Source organism: Anser cygnoides, chromosome 1 (assembly GCF_040182565.1).
Source record: "Anser cygnoides isolate HZ-2024a breed goose chromosome 1, Taihu_goose_T2T_genome, whole genome shotgun sequence".
NCBI lineage: Eukaryota > Metazoa > Chordata > Aves > Anseriformes > Anatidae > Anser > Anser cygnoides.
Window position 1 is genome coordinate 85784258 of NC_089873.1, and position 27770 is coordinate 85812027.

General features: G+C 34.7%; 1 protein-coding gene and 1 long non-coding RNA gene across 6 annotated transcripts in view; both read left to right on the plus strand.

Annotated features, from left to right (window-relative positions):
• The window catches only part of CADM2 (cell adhesion molecule 2), a 666627-nt gene that overhangs the window by 121855 nt on the left and 517002 nt on the right, over positions 1 to 27770 (plus strand). The window lies entirely within an intron of this gene.
• LOC106040138 (uncharacterized) lies at positions 1933 to 26946 on the plus strand. The gene is made up of 3 exons (XR_001209726.3): positions 1933 to 2661; positions 7135 to 7205; positions 23025 to 26946. It is a non-coding gene; the product is annotated as an uncharacterized lncRNA (long non-coding RNA).

Below are 27770 nucleotides of genomic sequence, written 5' to 3' on the forward strand. Positions count from 1 at the left end.
CCTCATGCTATGGTGCATGTTCTCCTAAATAGAAGAAAAAGAAGCACATTTATTTAAGTCTCTAGTCTAAGTCTCTAAAATTTAACAGCCCCCTGGCACACCTCTAACCACAAAGAAAGGTATCAGTAGAATAAACAACCATGGGGACTTGAGAAAGGAGAATTGAGTCAGAAGTATCAGGTTCATGCTCTTCGTGGGCTTTCATCTACTGCTACCAAGTATGGTAACCTAGTCTGTGTGCAGAAAATCTCATGCAACTCTTGAAACTTTGTTGTTATTAATGAATTAATTTCTTCTGTTTTCTCTTACAGTGATGGGTTTTAATAGTTATTTGCAAAAATCTGGAAAAGATGCTATGTTTTAGGGAACAAGTCCAAGAAAATGGTTCCATTTGTGAAAGGAGAACTGCTGCAGCAGAAATAAGGCAAACCATGAATCAAGTGGGGTGCTATTTCTGAGAAGCAGACTAACCTAAGAAGGCATAGGAAAGAAAATAGAAGTTTGGTCCAAATAGTCATGGTGATTGTCATGGAAGGAAAAACAGGCTAGTACTTACTGGAACTGTGAAAAGAGATAGGGGCACAGATAATTTTGGTGATAGTGTCAAACAAGTTTGAATCTGTGAAATTTACAGAAGGAAATACTAAGTTTTGGCCATCATTTAAATTTGCAGGGAAAGGAAGGGAAAGAAAAAATATATATAAAAAAAAAAAAGGAAGGAAAGAAAAAACAGTTTAAAAAAGGATCCTTACTTGTTTTTTAATGATTTAGATGAGAGTTCCAGCTGTGACAGGCAGTGGGGAGGCAAGATCCTTCCTGAGCTTTCCAATTTGTTTCCTCTAATTTAGTTTATTTTTCTAGACATTCTTATTTCTTGTTTTATTTTGGATGGAGATCTTATTTCATCTTATGGTGTTTAGTTCTGCTGTTATTGACGTGTTTCATAGAACCATAGAACGGTTTGGGTTGGAAGGGACTTTAAAGACCACCCAGTTCCAACCCCCTGCCATGGGCAGGGACACCTCCCACTAGACCAGGTTGCCCAAGGCCCCATCCAGCCTGGCCTTGAACACCTCCAGGGATGGGGCATCCACAGCTGCTCTGGGCAGCCTGTGGAAGTGCCTCCCCACCCTCTGAGTGCAGAATTTCTTCCTTATATCTAATCTACATCTCCCCTCTTTTAGTTTAAAAACCATCCCCCCTTGTCCTATCACAATGCTCTGTGATAAAGAGGCCTTCTCCATGTTTGCTTGTGTCTGCCCCTTGTTCAATTTATGTATGTTGTGAAAAGTTTGTTCAAAAAATTCACAGGAGATGCAAGTTACTGCTAAGGACTGTCATATGCAACCTGTGGTGGTAATTAATGAAGTCTCAGTTTGATTTATATTTACATTTCACCCATTAGGATCTTCAATTAAACAACATTAAAAACATTATCCTGGCCAGTGATTTGGAGCCAAATTTAATAACAGGCTCGGGGGGAGAGATATCATTGTCTGGGGTATATCAGATATATCAGTAAGTTTGACACTGGAAAGGTGTAGCAATGCTTTGAATTGTAGAATAAGGAGTGGAGAGGATGAAGAATAGAAGACATGATCTGAAAAGCATGAAGACAAAATAGCTGTTTTTTCATCAGGTTGCTTGCCAAAATGTATAGACAGTCCAAAGTTAACAAAAAGCAAGAGTTTCTATTTTTTCTTTTTTTTTCTTCTATTTTTTCTATTCTTCTTTCCTCTTCTACCCCCTCCTTCACCCCACTCTTTTTATTAAGGCCTGGCTGGACCTATTGAGGTATATGTTTGCAAGGCTGTAAAGAGCTGAGGTGTGCATATGTGAAACCATTTGAAAATAGGGACTTAAAAATTGGAGTTCTGGATGGTTTCCCCATTAGTGAGAAAAATTCAAAACTCGGATCAATCAAAGCTACTTATCTATATAGGCCATATATACGATCTTTATTATGTAATTATTGTGGCCTTGCATTAAGATGTGGTGTCACTAGGTGTGACTTCTAAAATACTTGAAAAACAAAGACAACCAGAAACACAGGTAGCGTGCCTGGGCCTGCAGTGCTATGGAAGCAGTCAACAAGGGTAGGGGGCCTGCTGTGCACAGAAGGGCATCATATCAGCAGCGGTGAAAACCAGGGTTGGCAGCAGAATAACATGAGCAAACGGCGCCAGTGTGACGTCTGTGGAGATTTTGCTATGTTAACACTACATAGATACACATAAATAGTTACAGTTTGTGACAGTTTTAATGACAGGGCATCCAAGGAAAAAAAATCTGTATACTTTGAATTGAAAAATGTCAAGTTTGAGATGACAGAAGGAAAGAAGTTATTGGGAACAGAGATGGACAGCTTGTCTAAGTATGCATAATACTAAACACATGTGATTATATTATTTGACATTAAAAGTAAGCTGTGATTCACTTATTTTTAAATTGTTAGGCCTTCTCAGCTGCAAATTTCACCAGGTGCTTGGAGCAGTTGTAACAACAAGCATATCATGGGCTATTTAAAAATAACATTCCTAGGTGTCAGTCGATGTCATTCCACTGAAGGAAAGCTGTTTAGCCTGGTTAGCAGCAAATTTCTCTTTTCTTTTTCCCTGTATCATTTAAGATGCATTCTGGAACCATAATTTAGAATCAATGGTAATGACTTTAAAATGTGGCTGTTAATATACGGATGAATTAGGAAACCAATGTCTATGCTATAGGTATTTTTCACGTGGTTTACTTCTAAAGCTGAATGAAGGTATAGCCCTTTTAGACTTGTAAACCAGATTTTTAAGTATCTTGTTTTTCATAGCTCTCACTCATCTCATTATGGCTTAAAATACTCTGGAAATCAATAGGCAAACGTTGAATTCTATATTTGATTTTTTTAAACTTTTTTTTTCCTTTTTTTTTTTTTTTCCAGAGATGTGTCTACACTAAACACGTATAGGACACTTTCTCTGAAGCACTTTGTTTTTCCCTCGTAGCCTATATTCCAGTGGGATAAGTGGATCATCATTCAACAGCTAAGAAGTTAAGCTGCTCTGCAAATGCAGTGTCTGTGCTATCCTGGAGCCAGAAAAGGCTGGCACTGGAGGAGGTGTGGTGGTTGTAACTGAATCTGATCCTCTTTACGTGCAGTGTAGCACAGGTGCTGACCATGGAGCAGTCCATGAGGTGTGCAGACTTTGCTGGTTCCAACATGAGGCCAGCATACAGGGAGGAGGAGAAGGACATTATTAATATCTGGAAGATGATCATATCATCCAACTTTTTAGCTTTATCTTGTTTTGGAAGACAATAGTAAGTGAAAATTCCAAGTCCACAATTGCTGCAGGTTGATTTTTCACTTTTCATTAAAAAATACCCTCCTTCAAATTTAATATTCAAGTGATGTATTTCTCTTAGGCACTTAGCATTGAAATGATAGAGATCTTATTAAGCTTATATCGAAATATGTAAAGACTATCTTAATAATATCTCTAAACTTCAAAAAGTAGCTTTTAAGTAAACACGGGTCAATTCATTATCACAGTATGATGTAGTAACTCAGGATCTCATCTAAAGATTCCAGCCTCAGTATTGATTGGCAGTAAATATAAAGGTGTAATATACCATTTTTAAGTTATTTATTCGTGTGTTTTTTTGTAATAGCTAGACAAAGTTCAACTCAAATAAGCTCATTTAGTTGTCACGCACATCAGGGTTCCAGTTATCAGAGGGTTTACTAAAGGGATGTATTGTTTTAATTCCAGAAGTATCAAAAAATGAACACTGTAGCCAACACTCATAAATTATAGCATGTTTTATTTCCATGTCTTAATTCAAAATTTTGTAGTAAATGCTAAAATTAGATAGAAAATATGAGCTTCCCTTTAATCTTTGTGAATTTAAATTGTGCCAGCTTTCAAAAAGCAGATACATAAATGTGTGTGCACATTTTGGTGTGATTTTGATGTTACTTTGATTGCCACTAGTATGAGAAAGTTTCTTCGGTAATATAAAGATCTTAGAACACTAATGTAAACTTTCAAGTATCACATTTAGTACATTTTCAAGAGAGCCTCTGTAGTATTGTGTGTGTGTGTTCATCTGCCCGTGTCTGAATATACATGAGCTGTTTTATACCCTTAAATCATACAGTATGTTTCCAAATGTATTTGACAACGATGTGAAAGCTTTGATCCAATACTTTAATTTTATCATACATTTGATCTTTCGATAATTGCAATTACTTTCTAGTATACTCATACCCGTATTTTGTATAGATGAAAGAAACACATTGTATTTGAAAAAGAATAACAGCACAAAAAAGGCTTTGTATCTCTGAAGATGATTATGCAAAATATAAGCAGCTAATTATTCACAAAATCGTATTTCTAAATAATTCAGATTGCTTTCAAGTAATTGCTGGAGGGAAGTTTTCCTGTTTAGAAAGTGAGTTACTTGTAGCTCAAATAAAGAACTTTCAAATTATCGCATGAGTGGGTTGCTTGCAACTGGAAATAAATTATAGGGTTTCTATTTTATATCTGTGTTGATTTGTCCTACCATCTTTTAACAGCTAGTTGCATTGTCTAGAGAATGTGTTAACTAAATGGGATTAGATTTATGGGTCTGTCGTTTCTTAGTCACTAGCTTCTTGTTTCTCGAGAAGATCACCAAGAAGAAGCTAGTTTGTCCAGGCCTGGAGCAGTCTCTGGCTTTTGGAACCCAATCATGCATGCCTCAGTGCTGGTTAGCCAAGAGGAGGTGCGGGTTTGTGGGTTTCCTGTTCCTTGGAGCAGTGGTCCATCGTTCTTACTGATACTATATTTCATCTATTTTGAGTATCGTATGAAATATGACACTTAATTCTTCCACAGGATGACTGCAGTGGTGTTTACTAGGATTCTTGTGTGGGTGAAAGTTTAATACATCTATGTCAAGTACCTGTTACTTAGAGAAAAATAAACAATGTCTAATGTGTGACAGAAAATATTTCAGCATTTAGTGAAAAAATTGCATCCTTACTACTTATCATCATAAAAAAAAGTATTACAAGTGCATGAAATGAAAAGTTATGCTTGGGCCCAGGATGAGATGGTTACAGATGTTATGCAGTTTGGAAAAGCATAGGTGTGTGGAGAGTTCTGAGAAGAATATCACTGCTTGGCCTTTTGTGAAGGATGTATGTTATCTAGGATAACCACAGCGCTGTTTCCTTATCTTTAAACTATTGTTAAAGTTTTCATTAAGGTTAATTGCATTGGAAGTTCAAAGACTCTGTACAAAGACAATTAGAAAAGAAATAAACCTCCTAACACTTTTTTTTTTTTTTGCAGTTTTATAAAGAACTGACCTCAGTTAGTTTAATGATTTCTTAAATAGTTAATTGACTAGAAAGTTTTCAGAAAATAACCTTTGCTTTAAAAATGTCATGGGATTTTTCATATACAGGCCAGCTGAATTCTGTCTTCAGGTGTACAATTCAACCTCAGTTCTGGGTTTTCTACACTTGAAGCCCACATAAACACACTGAATATTTTCTCTTTAAACTTTCACATAAATTGTCTTGGCTGAGTAGGTAACTTTTCTGTCTTTTGCATTGAGCAGATGTTTACGAAAAGTACCCTGGGGCTATCATGACTACTTGAACTGCCACTTGGCTTTGTGCAGAGTTTAAGTTTGCAGGGTGCCACCTGTAAAAAGGTCTAGTTTGGACCTAAGATACTGCAGAGAGGGAGAGCTAGGTCCTGTAATATGTTGGTGTATTGTTTTGCTGCTTACAACTTTCTGCTACAGTTTTACTAAGAGCGGGACTCTTTGTCCTTTCTGGCCTGGGTATCAACTGGTATTGTTAGACATTGTATCCAGAAGATCCTTAGAAGCAACACAACCTAAAAATGCAAACCTTTAAGATGATGAGACTCTTTTTCATTAGCAAAAAAAAAAAATTAGAGTTCTGAAATGTTAGTCTTGTACATTGTGTGTATATTAACGTTGAGGTAAAGGTAGTCATGTAAAACTCAACTATCTGTGTCTTTAGAATTAAACATGAACATCTTCAGTGTTCTTTTGGAATGCTAAATAATTATTAATAGTGTTTTTAAAAATTATTTTCACCTTCTTTTAAGAAAATATACATATTTGGCTTAAGCTAATTCTTGTATACTTTTATTAAAAAAACAATTACATCTCTTTGGAAGTGGGATTTATACTTATGGCAGTAAGATAACTGTAGAAGCCCAAATGAAATGCACTCTAATAGGGAATGAGCTATTTACTTCCTAGGCATGTATTCTCAAGCAGAGTATGTGTGTATGTATCTTCTTTCATTCAAATTATAGATAAGCTAATTGTAGTATTTATTTAATAATTTACATGTAACACACACAGAGGAGTACTAGGTAGTCAAAAAACCACACAAGACAATTAAAAACAATTGTGGTTTATGCATATACAAATATGCATATATATTGATGAAGAAACCTTTTTTTCTGATATTCATCATTGGTTTCCATTCACACACACTACTCAATAATAAATGCTGAATTCAATAAATGTCTGGAAGAACATAGCATTGATTATATGTTTGATATTACTTAAAACATATTATGTTCACTGTTCTGTTGAACAGAAAATAAGCTTTAAAATATATATAAATATGCCAGTTCAAAAAAATTATCTAACTTTATTGGGCAAAATGTTGGATCTCCCACCAGGCTTTGTGGGAAACCTTGAAAGCTATTATGGCAGTTACAAAAGTTAATTAGTTTTGTAACAGTGCTCTGCTAAAATGTTGCTTCAGGCAGTGTATTTTGAACACTGTATCTTTATCCAGTATGGTTTCAGAAGATTTTGAGACTCCTCTTGTGGTAGCAGAACAGTATTGTATGAGCGCTACAGATGAGTAAACTGGTTGGATGTTACAGAACAAATATGCAATTTCTACCTAACTGTTGTTTTGTGGTCCACCTCCCTACATAAAATACTTCCTGCTCCTTTCATTTAACTTGGATTAAAAGATAAAATACTTTATTTCAGAGATGTTCAAAATGTAGAAGGTTATTACATATGTTAAAAATTAATGCTGTATTCTTTCTCCCCGTACAAAAGAGTACTTATGTGTTTTCTTTTGTTTCCTAGGTGAGTAACTGAAGGTTAACAGAATGCCTGGTTGTCAAGTATGCTTAATGCTTTTCTATAGTACATTGTGGGTAAGTAAGAAAAATATTCATTTTTGTTTGTTTTTTAAATGAGCACATAAGCAAAAGTGAATAATTGGTAACAACTTGTGCAGTGGTGTTTTAATCAGTGTTGTAATTGGTTCCTATATTAACAACATGTAAAAATCTGTAACATTTGAAAAGGTATTTGATACGGACATGCTTGGATAGTAGGCATTATTGAGTTTTCATAGGCTTTTCTGACTGTTTTGTCCTTCTGACATTTAAATTATATATTTAGGGTACAATTTCTAACTTTGAGGTCTTTGTAGATGTGTTATTTATGAAGGAAAAATGAGTACAAGAAAGTAAACTGTAATCCTGTGTTTTGAGAAATATTGTGCATGGCTACTATATTTATAAATTATATGTATTATATTTTGAATTTTGTTAATGGCCAACATTAAGTTTTGGGGTTGTGTTCGTTTTGTAGAAGTTGTTAGGAAAATTTTAGTTTCTGGTATAACAGTAATATTCTCCTTAGTCATTATTTACATCTTCCATATGGCTGTTATAACTGGAAATAGATTTTTCTGAAAGACTTTGAACAACATGGTTGAGATATATTGGACTTTATCAACCACTGTGTATATGATCAGAAAAAACAGTAAAAAAAATCAGTTATGACTTTGCATAAATTGTAGTTTATTTAAAAGATAATTAAAATAGTTTGTGAAATTAATGTTAAAAGCCTATGGTGTTAACTGAGTGATCCCTTTTTTCTGAAAATTACACTGGGGTGTGAACATGGATGCCTGGCTTGTCAAATGTCTGTTTTGATATGGTTTAATGGTTTCTTTGTAGAAGGAAGGAAATGTTTAAAATATGTGTTAGATGTTGTTCTCTTAGGTTCTTGTGGAAGCTCTACATGCTGTACCAGTAACTCTTTTCTGTGGTATACGGTTAAACTAAGAAGTTTGGTTTTATTCGGTGTTCACATATCCATACTACTTGTGCAGTAATGTTCATAGGACATGGACATAGCCTATTTCTAGGAAATGAGAATTTTGAGAGTGTATTTAAACCAGGAAAACATTATGGAAAAAAAAAGTTTGTATAAAGGTTGCTAAATAGTGCCATTTGGTGCACAGCATGTGCAAAGAAGAATACGTGAATACAGAGATATCTAGTACTCATGCATTCAGAGACTTGTGGTAGAAAATGTGTATTAAAACACAGTGAACAATGTTGATTCAGGATGCCTGGCAGCCATTTTACTATGGCATCCTTATTTTGCCTATAGGATTGTTTTTCAAAGTGTTATTCTGCAATTAGCCTATTATACTTCTGCTTGAAATGGTAACTAACAATCTCCAGAAAAGATGGGGGGAGGCTTAGGAAAGTGTTCTGTGTATTCAGGTGTCTCTGGTTTTATATTCTGATATAACAAACTAACTTCCCAGGAACTAATGAAAAACACTTGAAGTTCAGATGTCTTTTGAAAACAAGAAACTATTTTTCTCTCATTTTGAAAACCTGGTTTTCACAAAATTTGTTCTATCAAATTTGATACTATTTATTTAAATTGAAATACAAAGAATAAAGTGATAAGCCTCACTGACAGAAATAGAAATCTTGCTTTCCAATGAGTTAGGGTCAGTAATTCACCACATATGAAATTATTCAGCGTTGAATTATTTTCATTTAGTGATTTCTTAGATAATAGTTACAATGTATAGACTAGTCTTTGAACCAAACTTGATTCAAATGTCAATGTCGTTTGCAGACTTCAGAGGTATTTCATAATAATTTCCAACTATCTGTGTATGTAAATCTACCAAATGAGGTAACTGAATACTATCTTATTGTCTGTTCTCTTGTGTCAGTTCTATTGTTGGGAATTATTCACAGTTGCACGTACCTTTGTATAACTGTACAGTTGGTTCACAAGAGGAAATCTTGAGGTTGTGCATTTAAATATTAGGTTGGATTCTGTTTGGAAACTTAGATTTGAAAAAGGTAGAACTGGAAAATGAATATTAATATGTAATGTGAAGACAGTTCCTTCTTCTATCAGTATTTTCTGAAACAGGACCAATCTTTCCAAACTCTGGATTTTTTATGGCAACATTCATTATTAGTGAAACCTGTGACAATATTAGAACAGTCATAAAATATTGGTCACATACATCTCTTGAACCTAGAATAGATTGTGTTCTTACATGTTCTGTAGAAATAATCCGAGTCTCATTTAATGAAGCTTAAAAGCAAAGCAAAGGGAAGTGAAAATTTAATTTAGACCCTTTAATAGTCTTACAAACGAATCAGTTAGAAAATACCAATGCCATTTGCATTGCTATCCAATTAAGTAACTACTAGACGTCTAGAGGGGTACTGTATGTTTTCTAAATACAAAATGTTGTACATAAGAACGAGCTGTATTTTAAAATTATAGATGCCTTTAAAAATTTCTGCAGGAATGTCATCTTCTGACATCTTGATTAATTACACCTGCTTTTTTTACGTGCTGACATTATTCTTCAATATTTTTCTTTGTGTAGGTTTGTGTTTCTAACTACAATAGTAACCAAAACCACTTGCTTTTGTAAATGTCAGAGAAATTATGTTGCACTGTTTAAAAAAAAAAAAGTGAACTTCTATTTTTGTTGCCATGTTGATATTTCTTCTTGGTTAAAATAAAAATTGATATTCAGTTTTCATTAGTTTATAGTTACAACTGATCATAGCTTCACTTCTGTAAGAATAAATTAGAGCATAGCCGTCCTCCCATCCTGCTTTTCCTCCTCTCCCTCCTCCCCTAGCTCTGTGAGACTGTCTCGCGGTGTTAATTGAACCATAAACTGCCTAACTCTAAAAATAACTTTTGAAAACAGAAGCATCTTCCCAAATCTTTTCATAAACATGTTTAATATTCAGCTGACACAAAAGTAGACATTGCACTTCCTATCAACAACCTCAGGCACTGCGTTCATGCTGACTCCCCTGCAGCTGCGGAATCAAGGTACAGGCAAGCTACACGTTTTCTGAAGTACCACAACAATTCAAGCAGTCAGGACAATGTCTAATGAAAAAGGTGTGCTTATGCTATAGCTTTGTAAAGGATTTTCCCTTGCCTGTGAAAAACTTTTAATACTTCATTAGATGCCCCAGTTTGGTATGAAATTTGAATTTAGTAGGCTTTTGGGCACTGTGACTGTGCATTGGTTTATTCTGGGTGAAAGCAGAATAAAGTAAAGGAATGAATAGTCTAGTGTTTTGATACCTATTACTTATTTTGTCCTCTTGGACTTTTTTTTTCTTTTTTTTTAATTCAGATACACATGCATTCCTCAATTAAATCAAAGGCTTTATGTTAACATACCTTTTATTCCCAGGGTAAATAAATCCTTTATAATGTCTGTATTGTACTTTAAAGTGATGATCAGGTAGACATATAACACTGAAAATAAAACAGCTGGGTCGGAGCCAGGAGCTCCCACTGCAGGGGCACAGGGCACAACTTCAGCCACGGGTGAGCTGCCCGGCCTCGGGCAGGGTGCGAGGTGGCTTTGCCTACCTGGTGGGCAAGGCCCAGTACCCTCAGCTACCCTGCAGGATGATTCTGGCCAGTGGCATGGGTGAGCTGAAGTTTGCTGGCCCAGCAGGCCAGGTCGAGGCAAACAGTGTGCAGGGCTCGGGTTCAAAGAGGAGGGCATACAAGGTGCAGTTGAGATAGCTCGGCTTAAGGCGTTCGTATTTACTGCTGGCAGCTTTGCACAAGGAGTATGACACTAAATATTTTTCCATATCAAAGCTACCATGTAATGACAGCCTGCATTAAGCAGAGTAATTACTAAGAGAAACTTTGCAAAGATTTGTCGTGTCTACAGCATATTTCTATGCAGCGAATGGAAGCTGTTCCAGGGCACAGTGTACCTTGTCTATGATGTGCAATTTAATTGAACATCTTGTTATGTTTTTGTTTTATTACTTATAGCACAGAAAATAAGCTATGTGACTTACAATCTAAATAAAATATATTATCCTTCATTCAGCTTGCAAGATAGAGAGTTGTGCAGGAGTGAGATGATAATAAGGAGAAGAAAGACAGGGAGGGAACATAAGCTCACTGAGATGGTACTCACTGGCAGATAAAGCAGTGTGTTGAAATAAAGACTCCTGGTTTGATGTTGAAAGAATACATTTTTTATTTATTTATTTTTTAACATCATAAATTATGGATCTTCCAGAAGAGACAAGAAAACTTTCTACCTGCATCGGCTTAGGAAAGGCAGTTGAGCAATTGAGCTGCCACAGAATATTGTGAAATTGAAGTTGCTGGTCTTTCTTGGAGATAAACTCTAGTCCAGCTTGTACTATGCAGTAATTAGGACGAGATGTAAGCTACTCATTTATGAAGTTGCCAGTTGGGACAGTATCTCTGGCTACTTGGATACTCCTTCCCACAATGCTCATACATTTTTTTTCAGTGGAGACAAAACAAAACTGGATGATTTACAGAACTGTGCTAGTTAGGTGCTCATTTCAGTGATGGTGACTTTGGTTACAGTGAGCTATTGTTTCTCCCCAAGTTCCTGACACCAGGCTCTCTCTTTTCTTCTGTGTTTTAGAGGTTTCATCTTGAGAAGAGAAACACAAGTATCTCTTAGCTTTTTAATGTTTGAATGGTTCTTAAATATATTTTGAACTGTAAAAATATTTCAGACTTTTCCATATGATTTGCAATTATATACAGTAGATTCATTTATTGCAGACTTGCAAACATGAGCTAAAATTAGAAAACTATAAGCAATTTAATCTTGTTGGGTGAGTGTCATCCAGGTTCCTGATTTCTTATTCATAATCTCTGCTAGCAGTTATCTATCTGTCTAACAGGCAGTTAGATAGTGTCTTATCCTAAGTAACTAGTTAAAGCCTGTCTAGTAAGCATGTCTATAAAACTGTAATCAATGAGATAAGCTTTAATTCATCATCCAATCAATGATCTATTTGGGTTTTTATTTAAGCTACTGTTTAAGATTATGTAGATTACAGGAAAGGATGAAAATTAAAATTACTGTCCAATATTATGAAAAATGAGAACCCTACATTATTTATGTGTCACAAGCCTGGTTAAGGTTTAGACTTCTTTTCTGATACAGCTTTGTGTACCTTTTTTTTTTCTTCTTCTTTTGTTGTGCCAGGTGGTTTTACTCGTATTTTCTATCCACTAAACAAGCTGAATGAATGGGATCATTTCACTTACTGCTATTTTAGGAAAGTAATAACAAGTTTCAAACATGAATGTGGTCTCTATTATAGCCCATTAAACAGAACGAAAACCAATGCTTGTTTTGATATCATTGTGTATGGTTTATTAATGAAATGTTACCCTTTGATTGTGGATATATTCAGGCAAATTGTTTTGAACTCAGTCTGGCTGAATAAAAGCACTGACATAAGTTGGATACATCTACTGAACTGGATTCAGCATAGGGAACTTCTGAATTTTTATTCATTTATTTTTTATGGGAGATGCATGCAAGAAGCTAAAAAAATGACCCTGCGTAGATCTAGGTTGTTATTGTTTTGTATACCTATACTCTGCATACACACAAATCTTTCTGGTTGGGGTGTGTGTGCGCTCTTCTACTTGAGTATTACCCCTCCAAATCTATTCTTGTAAAGTAGATTATGATAGACTATTTCATTGCTTTTCATTAGACATTTACTGTTTCTTTTTTGTCTTCAAAATGAAATGACTGCACTTGATGCAGCAATATGCACTTAATATAATGCAATTATGCTTTTTTTTTCTCTGTGCTGTAGCTTCTTAATCCAGGGCCCAGACTGTCAAATATATTTGACTGAAGCTATTTTCTACTTTTCTTTTACTGTCTTTTTTTCTCTTGAAATTCTGACCTGTTCTTTTCTAGCTTTCTGGTTTGCTTCTTTCTACTTCATCACCTTCAGGCTTTGTAACAATTCTCTTTCTGATATTTATTCCTCGTTGTTCTCACTGCACATATTAATTTTCATTTCTCATTTTCTATATGTTTGCTTTATTTTCTTGACTGTTTTGTATCTTAATTGGACAATAGGGAAAAGTAATTGAACCTTTGATCCTATGTTAAGCAATTCTAATATTCTTTGAGGGCAGAAGGTACTTAAGAGAAGAATAAAGCTGTGAAATATTGCACTTATTTCATGGATTAAGTAGTACCAAAGTGTCAAAGGTGTTAGCATGTTAACACTAAGTAATTAAGAAGCTGAAAGTCATTTTAACTTGCTTGTTTCAATGGCAACAGCCGCTATGCTTATATTTATTATTATTTTAAGTATTTGAAAAAAAAAAAAAAAACAAAAACACGTTTAAGCTGCAACAACAACAAAAAGACACTTTTCAATTAAGGGTTTGATTTGAATAGTGTCTCCTATTACTTTTGGATTTAAAGGTGATCATTTTATGGTTTTGATCTTTAATATAAGAAGAGTCCCATTTGAAAGTCTGATGGAAAAAGTTACTCAAAATGAGCTAAAACTTCTATTACTAGTGCTTCTAGTGAATAATTTTGTTCCCTTTAAGGTAAAATAAGAGAAATTCCTAACAAATAGGGAAAGAGAATTAAAAATAGAAAACACACCTTGTATTTTTTCACCGATTTATTTGCAGTCATTGTGCTAGACTATCAAAACCTCAGCACATGGATTTTACTACCCACCAAAAGCCAAGGTGCACACTTCCTGATATCAAACAGCTGTAGGCTACAGACTAATGATTTCTCCAGCAGTAAATGTAGTTGTTTAAAATGGTTGCCACCTTATTAGTGATTGCTACGTTTGCAGCTGAATTAATGGATTGTTTAAATGCTGTTGGTCAAATCACAGTGAGGCTTCCATCAAATCTAAATAACTTTGTGCTGAAATGACCAAACAGAGTCAGTAATGAGCATCTGGTGCAGAAATTTTTCAATCATTCCAGCTAGCTGTGCCAGAATTCATCTTTGTATGCCCTTTGTCATTGATTTCAGCTGTTGCTTTATTTTGCTCATTGAGTCACAACAGTGTTGCAAAAGAAAGTCTTGTCTAGCTAAATTAAAATCCTTTCCTGAAACGTATTCAAGGAATGAAAGGGAAAAAAAGAGAAGAAAAGAAATAAATCAAGGAGAATCCAAAAAAGGTCAAAAATGCTGGTGTCAAATTCCAGATCATTTTCAGAAAATAGCAGAAATCAATAGAAGCTTTAAGTTCTTTGAAAACTTTTTTTTTTTTTAAATCTGTATTAGGACAAAACATTTGTTCCTGAAATCCCAAAAGCTGACAATGTCAAGAAGGATGGAATTTCTTCCTAATTTTAATCCTGTTTTTATTGATGCCAGTGTGGATTTTTTTTTTTCAATTTATATTTAGGTTAAAATGCTAAATTCATGGTGTGCAGAACAGCTTACTCTTTTATCCCTTCATTCACTATTTAGGCCACAGGTTTTTTACCCTCAGATTTCTGCTAGTATTCTGCTTTTGTTACCATCACAATTTTTTTCTTGTTGAGCTCTATGGCTTTAATAGACTAATTCTTTTTTTTTTCCTTTTTTTTTTTTTTTTTTTCCCCTGAACATTATGGCAAACTTTGAGTAATACCAAACTTAATAGTGTAGGCTAACAGTAACAGTGCTATATTTCTGGCTGTATAAAGTGATGGTCTCTAACAGCATTGACAACACAAGATCATGCTGTGCATTCATTTTGCTTGACATCTCAGAGAGAAATGTTACCTTTTTAGTGCCTTCATTTTTTTTTTTAAATTAAGATCTATTCTCTGAATAAAAATGTCAAAGGAGGCCAATGCTTTCCAAGACATAGCAAACTCTTTCAGAAGATTGTTCTCTTACGCTGGTGTAATCTGTTTTGCACTAGGTATTCTGTAGCTAGCATAATGCAAGCACCAAGTGTTTTCCATAAGGCAACACAGAATAGTTGGTAACGTTGACAGATTTCTCAGCTGTTTCTTTTAATTGGGATATTCTTATGATGAAATTGAAGTGTCAGTAAGACATTGAATATTAGTTGTATAATCTTAATGATTCATTCTTAAATTTCATATGAACATTTCCTATATGTTTCCATGCTCCTGTATTCTGGTCTGAATGTATCTCTGCTAGCTCGCACTGGAAGATCTCGAACAACTTTATGTACCTTCTTACTTAGATAATCCTACCAGATTTGGAGATGTCAGCAAAACTGATGCTCTTGATTCATATAACTGTCAAATTTTGCATGTCCTTCAACAATACAAAGACTTTCTGGTGTGACTTTTTTTTTTTTTTCAGTTTTGAACACATGTACATTGTATATGCATACATATCAGGAATTATATGAAGCACAGTTTTTGAAAGGTGCTTTTTATTTTCTTTTCCACACCTAATTTGGTATTCTAAATTTGCACTAGCAGCTACCATAGCAGCTTTTTTTTTTTCTTTTAATAAAGGAGAAGGAAAGTAGGATAGTTTTGCAAATGCCCTATTGAAAAGATTGAAGAATTAAGCTCTGACTTTCCTTTGTAACTTGAAAATTGTGAAATTCAGCAATTGTGCTTCCAGCCCATTGCATTAAAGAATTGCTGCCCACTGCATGAATGGGCTTCTCAGTTTCTTAAAAAGCCGAGAACACAATTCCCACCTGGCTTCCTGCTATAGGTCACTTCCACATGCTGCACCCAGGGAGGCTGTGTAGCAAACAGTGACTGCTGAATTTGCTTGCAGGTCTGTTCTTTCAACATGTACACAAATAGTCTGACACATTAATCTGGAATTAAAATTTTATATGAATATATGGTAGAGACCTCTTAGTGACTAAAGAATGAATTTAGTTTTAAAAATGAATTGGTGTTATTTTATTCTAACATATACTGCATTATTTGCAGTGTCCACAAAAGGACTTCAATGACAATGGCTGCAAATATTTCACTGTTTTTTTCCTAGTCATCTGAAATAAAGTTATTTTAAAGACAGGAGATCCCACTGACTTACAGATTCTAGTTGCCTGGGGAGTCCTTTAGTATCAAGGTCATTACACATGAATGGCCTGTGGTTCTGTCCACAGATGGAAAAGAAAGAGGGTATTGGGACAGCCTGTGGTCTGCTGACTTTGGTTCCTGAATAGGCTTTGTGAGAGTATTTGGGAGATTAAATTGTTGGCAAAATGCTTCATAAAACATCGAGCACAAAACAAAAGGATTCATCTGAAGATTGGTGGTGGTCAGGCCCCAAGACTGATGTTCTCCCTTCCAAGATGTGAAAACAAACCAATTAAATGACGTTTTTCTGGATTAAGTTGTTAAAGAATAGCAGAGCTTGGGTATGTAGGGAAATTAATTTTCAAGGGAGAAACTTCTCAAGAAGTGTTTAACTGTGCTGGCTACGGAATGGTATTTTTACGTTCCTAAGATATATGCTACATTATAAATAATTGTTCATAAAGACAAAGTTATATGAATATAAGTAAGATTTTCCAGTGAAACTTAATGAAGTGGCTGCGAGCAGTCTTTCTAAAGCATAGTAAATGCTTTTATTGAATAATGAAGATGATCTCTTTACAGGTATACAGGGCATTTTCAATTCTTTTCTTCTACTGGCTGTTTGTTTCAGACCCACATATTGGTGGTTCTTTTTAGCAGTCCACAGCTAAGAAACCTCTCGGGCATTTTCATCTGCATGAGAGACAAAAAGGGCAGCTTCCCATCACCATGTGTCTTTAGGAGATGGCTGACACTGGAGATACATCAGGCTTTGATGAACAGTAGGAATTTTGGCTGAGTGGCAGTACCTGAAGGAGCTGAGGGTGCCTCCAGAATGGGCTGACAGCTTTTGAGGCAGAGGGCAGTAGCCTGAGCTGTGGGGAGGGTGATGTGGAGACCAGCGCTGCTGGCTGTCCTGCTTAGCCAGCCCGTTTCTGTGTCTGTGCCCAGTGAAGAAGAGTTATTCAGAAAAGCCCCCGGAATTGTTACAATTTGTGAATCAGCTAACATTGGTTTCACTCTTGTAGCCGCTTGGGAAATCTAATTGCTAGCAGCCTCTTAGAGGTCAATATTATAGATTGCTTTTTACAGAAAGATCAAGGAAAAGATCAAGCTTTACTTCTTATTTGAAGATGGGAGGGAGGAAGGACAGGTAGGAAAGGGCAGGGAGCTCAATAAGAGGATGTGATCTGCACACGGGGGCACTGAAACAGCTTTTCATCATAACCTGCTATTGGATGATGGTGCTCAAGAATAAAGCTCAAAGATGAAAACAAAATTGTATAATTTAGCACATACTAGCCACCTTTAGAAGACCCATTAAACAATTTTCTATGGAGAAAAAAAATGATTAGTTGTAAGTCTTGGTGATTTTTTGTTATACAAGGAAAAGTTTTATTTATTTATTTATTTATTTTCTGGGTCCAGCCTGTAGTTAGAAGGTGTTATATTTTTTAATCTAAATCAATTAAGATACCATTAGTTTTTGAGGAAGTAACTCTACTTGGTGACAAAGGTAAAACGAACTTAGATATACTGAACACCTTGTTTAAAAGTGATGACATCCAAAATAAACTTAAATTTCATCTATTCATTTGTAAAATTATGAGAAATAACTTATTTTATGCCATAGACATGAGGATATCTTAGTTTTTTTTTTTTTTTCCTGAGTTTTTCAGGTTTGCTATTCTTGTGTGAGTGAATGCTTTAAGTTGCCAATATGTATGGAGTACTTCAGGTATCAGGCATTACTGGTTAATGGAATTAATTACTGGAACACAAATTTCCAAAACCCACAAGTTTAAAGTGAGCATGTAATATGGATTAAAATGAGTATGCCATATAGATAAAAAAGGCCATGGGATGGTGTTTGTGGAGATGCAATGTTTATGAGTGCTTTCACTTCCCGTTAGCTGAAGCTTTGTTAAAGATGAACTAAGTATCAAACAGAAGCTATGGGGGAAAGCAGTTGTTTTGCAGAAACTGTTGGTTGTTTAGCAGGTTAAGTTGTTCAACATATATAATCCAAGTTCCAAAATTAATCTTCCACTCATAAAAAACAGTTATGATACCTAAAGCCTAAGTTCTTGGAGTTCTTGAACATTCTCAGGTAAACTTTCAGTTGGATTTCTATGGAAAATGTTCTAAACTCAATTTTCTGTCTGAAAACCAGTACCTTACCTGCAGAATGGCTTGATAGAGCATAAAACAAGAGGAAGAGGTTTGTCCTACTTTTTTTTTAAACTTTTATGATGATACAGAAGTTGATGTAATTTTAGTCCACATTTAGGGGGATAATTTTAATATAAAGAGGTCTTTTATTGGCCCCTTAAGAATGCAGTGGACACTGCTAGAATAACACTGTAGTATCATAATTCTAAAAGTATGTTTTATTGCCACCTATTAATTTTGATCATCATGGGCCTAAATCTCCGCTGTTTTGGCAGCAGCTAGTTAGCATTGCCTTCTTCCTTTTTCCATAGCCCAGCCTGGAGTAATTACGTACAGAAGCCTCTTGTTTGCAAAAGTAAGGGTAGAGGAGGTAAGAGAGAGAGGATGGGAGGCTGTGGATGTGGTAGCCATGGTAGGCAATGAGCATGTGGTGATGCTGTGGTCTGTTTTCCAGAGTGCCAGGTCCCATGGAAGTTGTCCTGTGGTTGTGGGGCTGGTGACTCCTGGGGTGGGAAGGCGGAATGAAGAGGAAGTGGTGGTGGAGTTGTGGGTGTTAAGAAAAATTCTTAGCTCTGCTTTTCAGTATGGTGTTTGGTGAAGCCCTTGCCTTCATCCTTCCTTTTCTACTGCACAGCGATCCCTGAAGGGGATCCACATCCTGTGCTCTCCTGGAACTTGATGATTCCTTCTTCAGAAGATTTCTTAATACCAAGATATGTTATTCAATTATGTGAGTTATCACAAATACAGAAGGTTTTTAAAAAGTATAATTTTTAATTTTGCACAAAATTTGATGTTGGGAACTTAAGTCTGCAGGGGACTCTTACATGTTTGCTTATTATAAGGCAACAAGTTTAAAAGGGTTGACAGACAATGTGAAAGCTCATCAGTACTCTGCAGTGAACATTATGCCCCTATTAAAGACCAAAAGCTGGAAATATAATGGGCCAGTAAGGAGTAAACTAGGGTTTAAAAGACCACCATTGGTATCTTGGGTCCCTGCAGCAACAGGATCCTTGTTATAGAAATCAGAGATCATCTTAGGAAGGAGCAAACACCACTCTGCAGGGGAGGACCGGTTCTGCAGAAATGGCCTGGGTGAGGAAAGGGAGCTCCTTTTTTAATATTGTTGTCAGTGCTTTCATGGATGTTTGTAATACTTTGCTTTTACAATTAACGTTATGTTGTCTAACCGTCAAAAGCTTGATAAAACCCTGCTTAGTTGAATGAACATTTTCGTATTTGTCATTTTCTTCCAATTATCTTTGAGCAATGAATGCTCATTCCAGAACGTTTCTCAGTAAGAGAAATATTTTGCAGGTACAATGATAAGTCAAAAAAGATAAGATGTTATAAATTTTGTCACAGGTGCATTACACCCAGACTTAACTAGATTACCATTTATTGTGCTGTAATGATTTCCTTTTCTGCTTGTCCAAATAAGCTTTTGTATTCTATGCATATATATTTTGACTGACACTGGGTATTTATCCTAATATGCATTTTAATAAAATATAGAACAATTAAAAGAGGGTAAAAAAAAAAAAAAGATGACACAAGGGAAGACAATAAGTTTTCACTAGACTGTATCGTTTATCATTTTTCTTTTATATTAGAAAAAGATAGAAAAGCTGTATACAGTTCTAGAGTGAAGGCAGTGGAGTGTAGAACTGCATGCCCCTGTCAAATTGATAGAGTGAAGATGTTGAGGAAGATAATGGAAACTTTCTATTCAGTGAGGAGTGGAATAAAGAAGCCATTTCTAGTCATTCATCAGCATTGATTGCCTTAGTGCTTTAGGCTTAGATCAGAACTTGCATGTTATAAAGACTTGAACAAATATGGAGATCTACTCTGGAAATGTACTTAGATGAAGCTTATCTTTTGGTGTAGAGAGATCTCTGAATATTTAATATGAAGATTACATGATAACTTCAATGGTGATATACAAAGGAATAAACTGCGGGCAATAGTTATGATGAAAGTAAAATGTTTATTGGGTAGTGGGATATGTGGTCCCTTACAATACAAACAGTTCCACGTTTCTTGTTTGATTTTACAGCAAGGAAACAGAGGCAATAAAATAAACCTATATTTCAGTTACAATAGTTCATACAGTTTATTCCTAGGGAAACATCAGGATTCACTTGAATTTTCTTCTCACCTGGCTATATCAGTCAGTAAACACTTAGGTATTCCACAACTGCTAGTACCTTGCCTCTGCAATTATAGTTGCAACAATTAGTATATTAATCATTTACAAATTTTATTATGCAACCTTCTGAAGTTTTAACATACTGTAATTTTACAGTAATGTCATTATGCTGGGAATTTTAAATTTTATGTTCAGTTTTTGTGGTGCTTGGGTATTCATCATTTATAGTTTGGACTTGCACAGAAAATGAGACTTTGCAAGACTTTGTGCAAGAACACAGGAGCACAAGACTTTGTGTCTCAATAACTTAAACCAAGTGATACACAGGAAGGCAATCAGAACAGATGCCATTGTAACATGTTCAAGAATTTTTTTTTCTCACATAAAAACAAACAAAATCTGCAATAAAATAATACAAATGTTGAACATTTTTCAATCTGTTTCCAGTATTTTCAAAATATTAAGTTATTAATTGATAATAATTTTATTAGCCTAGAGTCAGGGGTGTTCATAGTAATAAAAGCACTGATGATTGCTGTAGCTGGGAATAAATTAGAATTTCTATGTTGAGTTACAGGTTTCAAAACTGATATCAGTTTTAGGCATCTTCTGATGTAGAAGAATGAACATGTGACGATATATAAATAAAGCTACCTCAGTTTTTTTGTTTTGCTTTTTTTTTTTTTTAATAATACAAAGAGATGGAAGACAGAAGCAAAATAAAAATACAAGATTGCATGTAGTATCGAGAGATTTTTTACACTAAAAATTGGATTTAAACTGCGAAAGTTGTAAACCATAAAAGAAAAATTCCACATATGAGGAATTTTTATTAGTGACGTTACTACAAGGATGATCTATCCATTTTTGGTAGATCAGGTTTCCTGATTTATTCTGGACTATTTATTTTAGTAGAAATACTTCAGCTGTTGTTTATTGTCTTTCTGTTCTTTCTTTCTCGGTGGCTTCCTTTGCAGAGGTAAAAGTGTTTGAAAAAATTTTGGAAGGTAACAATTATGGAAAAATTTGTATTACTGTGTTCGCTACTTGATCTGTCAATGTGCTGTTTGTATTTCACTCTGATATTGTAAGAAGTAAACTGTGACTGGTCCGCAGAGTTTCATGATGTTTTTTCTTTTCTTCTTTAGTCAGATACTTAATGGGAAACTACATTACTTGGGTCAGTTTGATTTTGACAACATGCTTCAAATTAATGTTGTATCTCTAAAGCTAGAATTGCTACTACCCATTTGCCTAATTTTAAGTACAATATTTTTTATTCTTTTACTCTTAATCTTGGCTTTAAATCAGAATGATTTGTGCTTTATCTTGTTTATTGGTCTTTTCTGTGTAACTATCAATATCTGTTCCTCAGCTTTGCAATGTTTGTTTTCACATGTTTGTGTTTTGACTTCTGGGATTCCTTCTCTTAATTTTCATTGAAATTTATGTTTTTATTTAAAAAAGAAATAGTATTTACAAAATAGCCAGTACATAAAAATGTCAGAAAGAAAGAAGTTTAAAATCTTTAATCTTTACAGAACTAGTTTTACTGTATTATCATAAAAAAAAATATGATTTTTCAGTATTCTTTTCATTGTCTCAGAACTGAAGATACTCTCTATAGATAAATAGAGAGTTAGATTTTTTAAAAAACAATCACTCTTTCTATATCTTTAGGGGCTCAAATAAAATAATAATATTACAGTGATAGTTAAGACGATACCAACCACGTAGGTGATATGTTTTTAGAAGCTAAGCTTAGTTTAGGTAGCAAACCTGACTTGTTATAATTCACATTGGTAAGTACGAACAACTTACTACTATGTTTCTTTCATGTGCATGGAATTTGTGGATGTTTTTACACATCTGCTTGAAGTTTTCAGAACTCTTAAATAATTGCACAGATATAACCATTATGTATAGAAATGTATACACTATATAGTTCAGTCAATTCGTATTTGTTGTATGGTAGCCTGTTTATGCTTACATGTTTGTGGATGTGTGGAATTAAAGGAATTAATAGCTTTAATAAAATTAGGCACTGTGTCTAACTCCTACCTGAGAAGAAATTACTGGAAGTTGTAAAACATGCACTGGGAAGCCAATTTCTTTTTAGAATTGTAATTGATGATGACTATGAGGCCAAAAAAAAAAAAAAGTTGAAGTATGTGATACAAATGTTAACTAGGTGGCAATATAATAATGATAACTAGTATATTAGCCATATTACTAGCCATATATTAGTATTCACGATCTTTTTTTTTTTTTTTTTTTTTTTTAATTCTCTTTACCTTCTTAGATTTTTGGTATTCACTTTTTTAGTAAGATGTCCTTTCTACAGCACAGGCTACTCTCCAGGAGATTCACAAGACTTTTCTTTATATAAGCCCCATTACCATCAAAGTGCATGTTGCATATTAAAACAACTAAAATCTTCTAAGGAATACTATCTTTCGTACTTCAGATGTTCTTATTAAATAGTTTCAATGAAATGTTTCACAAAGATTTGAATTTTTTTTTTTGCTAGCATGCTGAAGTCTGCTGGCTTGTCTGCTAGTTTGTCTGCTAGCTTGGTGAAGTACCAAGATATACTGAAGAATACAATAGAAAAGGACGAGATACTTGACCTAATGTGGATCAGCTTAAAATGCGACGGACGAAGAATCCATTTTAATGTGCAAGCAACAACTGAGGCAAAATGACATTTTCAGTATCCATTCAAGAAATACTGGCTAAAAAATAATAGCTGCTAACAGTCAAAGAGAAATATGTTATTTACTTCTCAGTTCTTAGTCCATATTTTCCTTTGTTAATTTTAAACACTAGATAAAACTGGAGAGTGTTAGAATTACAAGCTCATATTAAACAACTGAATACAAGTGAAATAAAAACAGTACATTAATCCATTATGTGATACTGTGCTACTAGGTTTGTTAAATAACAAGTTCTTATTTTCAAGGGCTATCGCAAAATTGCTACTCTGTAGCATTGTTCAGATAAGGTATCCAGGTAATGAAATGAATTTCATATTGTGAAGAAGTAAAATGACAAAGGTTATGTACTATCATAAAAATTCATGACTTTCGAACATTCAAATGTGAATAGCTTTTCATAACAAATACTAAATCTCCGAATCTCCTTTCCCAAAGGTTTGTCCCTTCTTGATTTCTTGTAAATTAGTTACCTGATAGTAAAAAAAAAAAAAAAGAGAGAGAGAAAGTTAGAATAAGTTTGTTCATTTTTTCTTGTAGCAATATAAGCTTTTTCATCCTTTGAATGAATTTTATTTGCAGTCATAACATGTTGCGATATAGAGTCTGAATATGTCTGTTATTAGTAATGACCAGAAGTATCACAATCTTAAAATAAACCTGAATTTTGAAATTAAATGAAATAACATTTGCATAGATAAAAGTTTTTTTTTGTTGTTTTTTGTTTTTTTAATACAGAAAAAGAAATAGAGATGTTATGCTTCGTTTTGCCTGAAGGAGGGGCAAAAGGATGTTTTGGTTGAGTTTTTTTGTTTGTTTGTTTGTTTGTTTGCTTGTTTTTTATCAGAGGTAGGCAAAGTGCAATTAGTGTTACAGACCCTATTGTTAAAATCTCTTGTTACAGGGTTAACAACTTGATACTAGCAGTATTTCTCACTGCTGAAATAGCTCCTCTTCCTCCTTAGTTTCAGGAAAGGTCCCTCTGGCAATCATTTCATCCTTCTTGATTTGTGAACTTTTTTTATCTGTAAGGCAGGAATTGGGTGGAAAACACATTAGTTGCCATAGCAGATGACCTCCACTAACTAGCATTTCATTTGTTGTGTTTTTTTTTTTTTCCTTTGTGATCATTTGGATTTTTATTTTCTGTTTAATGATGAAGATTCTTGCAGATTGTGATTTATTTATTTATTTATTTTCAGTTAAACATCAAAGGCTGTCTTAGTCTGAATGTTTTAGCCTTACTAACAGTACAAAATGTGCTGAGGAAGCGAAGGAGGTGGCATGGGAAACAACATCTTCAGCAGGCTGTAGAGGTCTGTCTCTGTCCTTATCTGTTGGACTCTTGGTTCAGTAGGTAAAGCAAAGCTCTTTATGCAGGCTTACACTTTGGAGAAAACTATCTGCCTGATACCTAGTTAATAAAGAACAGTTATCATATTTTTCTGATATATGAAAGTAAGAGGAAATTATTGAAGGTCAGTTCACAAGTGCTCCTCACCACCACATCTTAGTGTGTGTTGAACTTCACTTTGTGGGGGAATGTCTTGTTACCATTGTTGTTATACTTGTTATTTGGAGATAGAACTTTAGCAGTTCTTTTTTTCTCTTAGTTTACCTAAGAACTTATCAGTTAAAAAATTGCTGCTCTACCACTTATGTATTTCTGGACCGAGGGTCATCAGAGATGGCTGACATACAATCCTCTTAATATATCTAGAAAGAAGCTGATAGCTGGATGCAATTGTGGGGGACATCTAACTCAAGGCTTTCTCCCGTCTTTATTCCACTAGCATCCAAATTGATTTAAGCTTTGAGAACATGACAAAATCAATCTCTCCCTTCTCATTCCCTTCTTTTCTCCTGCCCATGAATGTGTGTACTCTTTTCATTGGCTTTGTAGGAACAAGTGAGTTGAGAATGTTGCTGTAGACAACTTGCTTAGTGTTTCTAATTGTTTAATATATTATGGACATGTATTTTATGGCTGCTATTTTGGGGGATTTGGGTAACTATAAATTTCTGAAGAGGAGAAGGACTAACTTCTTCCTGTAGGAGGAATAAATACTGCAGATTCATGATGACGGAGAACAGTGACTTTCATCTCTGTACTGTCAATCTGATTACATTTTCACTAGGTAATGAGTGACAGTTGTTACCAACTTCTGGCTGCACGGTGACCTGTGTGAAAGCAATTGTGATCTTGTTCCATTTCATGGTCTGCAGGTGTCTACACTGCAGAATAAGCCAAAGAAATTGACAGTAATTGGCACTGGTTTCGGCAGCCTCTAAAGAGGTCAAGGACAATCCAGCATTGCTGGACATTGCTGAGGCATTTTGGAGTAGTCTGAGAAAACTCTTGCTGTTTCCCAAGCTCCAAGTGTCCTGAGGATCAAGAGAGTTTTCTTTCCTGGAATGACAGTTTCATGGCCTGTCTTTCCTTTGCAAAAAATAAACAGTTAAAGGAACCCAGATTAGGCCATCAGGTAGTTACAAAAGTAATAATTCCTTGATCAAAGGACCCGATCAGATGAATATGTTCCATAGTTTTAAATAAAACCTGACATTTCCTTGTTATAGTGGTATTTTTGTTTTCGTCTTTAAGAATAAAGGGAAAAATAGTGTTTTTTTTGCATGCTTATGTGTGCATGTACACACATGTAGAAATGGGGTTTTATGGCAACCTATTAAGCACAGCATATTGTGCATAGTTGATGATTTGTTATGACGGAACCTTGCATGATTAATAACAATTTAATGCCAATAAATCCTTAATTGGGCCTTATGCTCTACTTGTGCAATCATTCCCTTTTGTGTTTACCCAACAGTCAGCTAACAGAACTTCTGGGATCCACTGTGAACCTGTGTATTTTGTGGGTATAAGGTGATTTTCCTTTTTTTTTTTTTTTTTTTCTTTCTGTTCCTCAATGGAGTGAATCATGCTTTGGGTTTTTAGTTCTAAAGGAAGATATATTGGTTCTATTTTGATTAGCAAATAGTTTCTTCTTTTTCCCTTACCTCCCATTATCTTACACAGTGATGGTTAAAGAAGTAAAGCAAAAGTTTACCAGTTGCAAATTGATATTTAAATATAGCTGCCTCAGAGTTTTTGTAGGGACACCTGAAGGAGACTCATCAAGTGTCTAAGGAATCACGCTGTTATCAAATCACCAGTTTCTCTTCTTTGGAGAGAGTCATTTGAAGGAGGAGTAAAGGAATTTCCTCCCCTCCTGTGTTAGCCAAAGAATAAGAGCGAATGACTGTATCCCAGGTATACACTGGGTTGTATGCACTAGCTAGCCCATAAGAAGCTAAAGGCTGGGATCATTTCTGCTGAGAACAGTTCTCCTCTCCTGTGCTTTTGGCTTAGGTTTGGTCCTGATGGTGCCATTCTTCCCTGTTCATACAAGCTGGTTAAGTACGAACCATGCAGATGTGTGTCCGTTCCTTGCTCCCAGAATTTTACATAACAAAATTAATATAAACGTTCTAACAGCATCAGTGGAATAGATACATTTATTCATTATTCACTTGTATTTTCCTTTTAATACTCAGTACTATAAATATTTAATTAGCTAGCTGTAAGTACTCTTCAAATCAAAATTTGTGCAAATTCTTACTTCTAGAATATACGTATAAAACAGAAAAATAACATTGTAAATGTTAGTTTAAAGGTAAACTTAATTGCAGCCTATTTTTAATTGATTTGTATTTGAAGAAATTTCAGTCACTAAAGGACTCTTACAGACATTATTATAAATACTACTGCAAAGATAATTTGGATTAATGCAAAATAGTAGGCAATATTTGTCCAATAGTTCATCTTGAATGAATCAGCATTGCCTATAAGAGTATTAAACAAGGACTTCTGTCTTTGCCTAAATGTTTTCCCTCTATTTTATTTTTGTTGTGAAAATTAAAACAGTATTAGTTGTACTGGTGTGTAAACTGTTCACTCTAACATTTAGAGTATGGTTTCCTTTTTCCTTTCTTCCCCCCCCCCCCCCCCCCCCCTTTCTGTATTAGGAATTCATTTTTGAGTCTTGACCATGTTTTCCCAATCTCCTTTCCATTTCAGTTGATTTACTACATATTTCATATTTCTATGTATTTCTCTTGGGTTGGAGCAAGTTCATAAATATTTTGGTGCTTGCGTGACAGATGCATTTTGATGCTTGTTGTATTCCCTGAATGAATTGTATATATTTCGCTATTTGAATATGATGCTCCTTTTTACTACATCATTTCTAAGTACACTGAGAAATTTTTGATCAGTATTAATTTTGCTCCCTTGCAGATGGAGCCAGTGAAGCTCATAGTATTTCAATATATATTGGTTGCTCAGTGATCAGTTATATAAACTTGCTTATCATTATTCAGCATAGCATGCTGTGTTTTTAAATACATGACTGCCATTAAGTGCTGTTATGTGTCATACAGTTTACCATAGTGGCTGGTTTAGAATAAGAGGGTGAGTCTTCTTCATTCTAATGCTCTGTGAGACTCTTGACAGGTGGCAGAAGTACAAAATACTACAGATGTTCATCTTCTCTAAGACAACA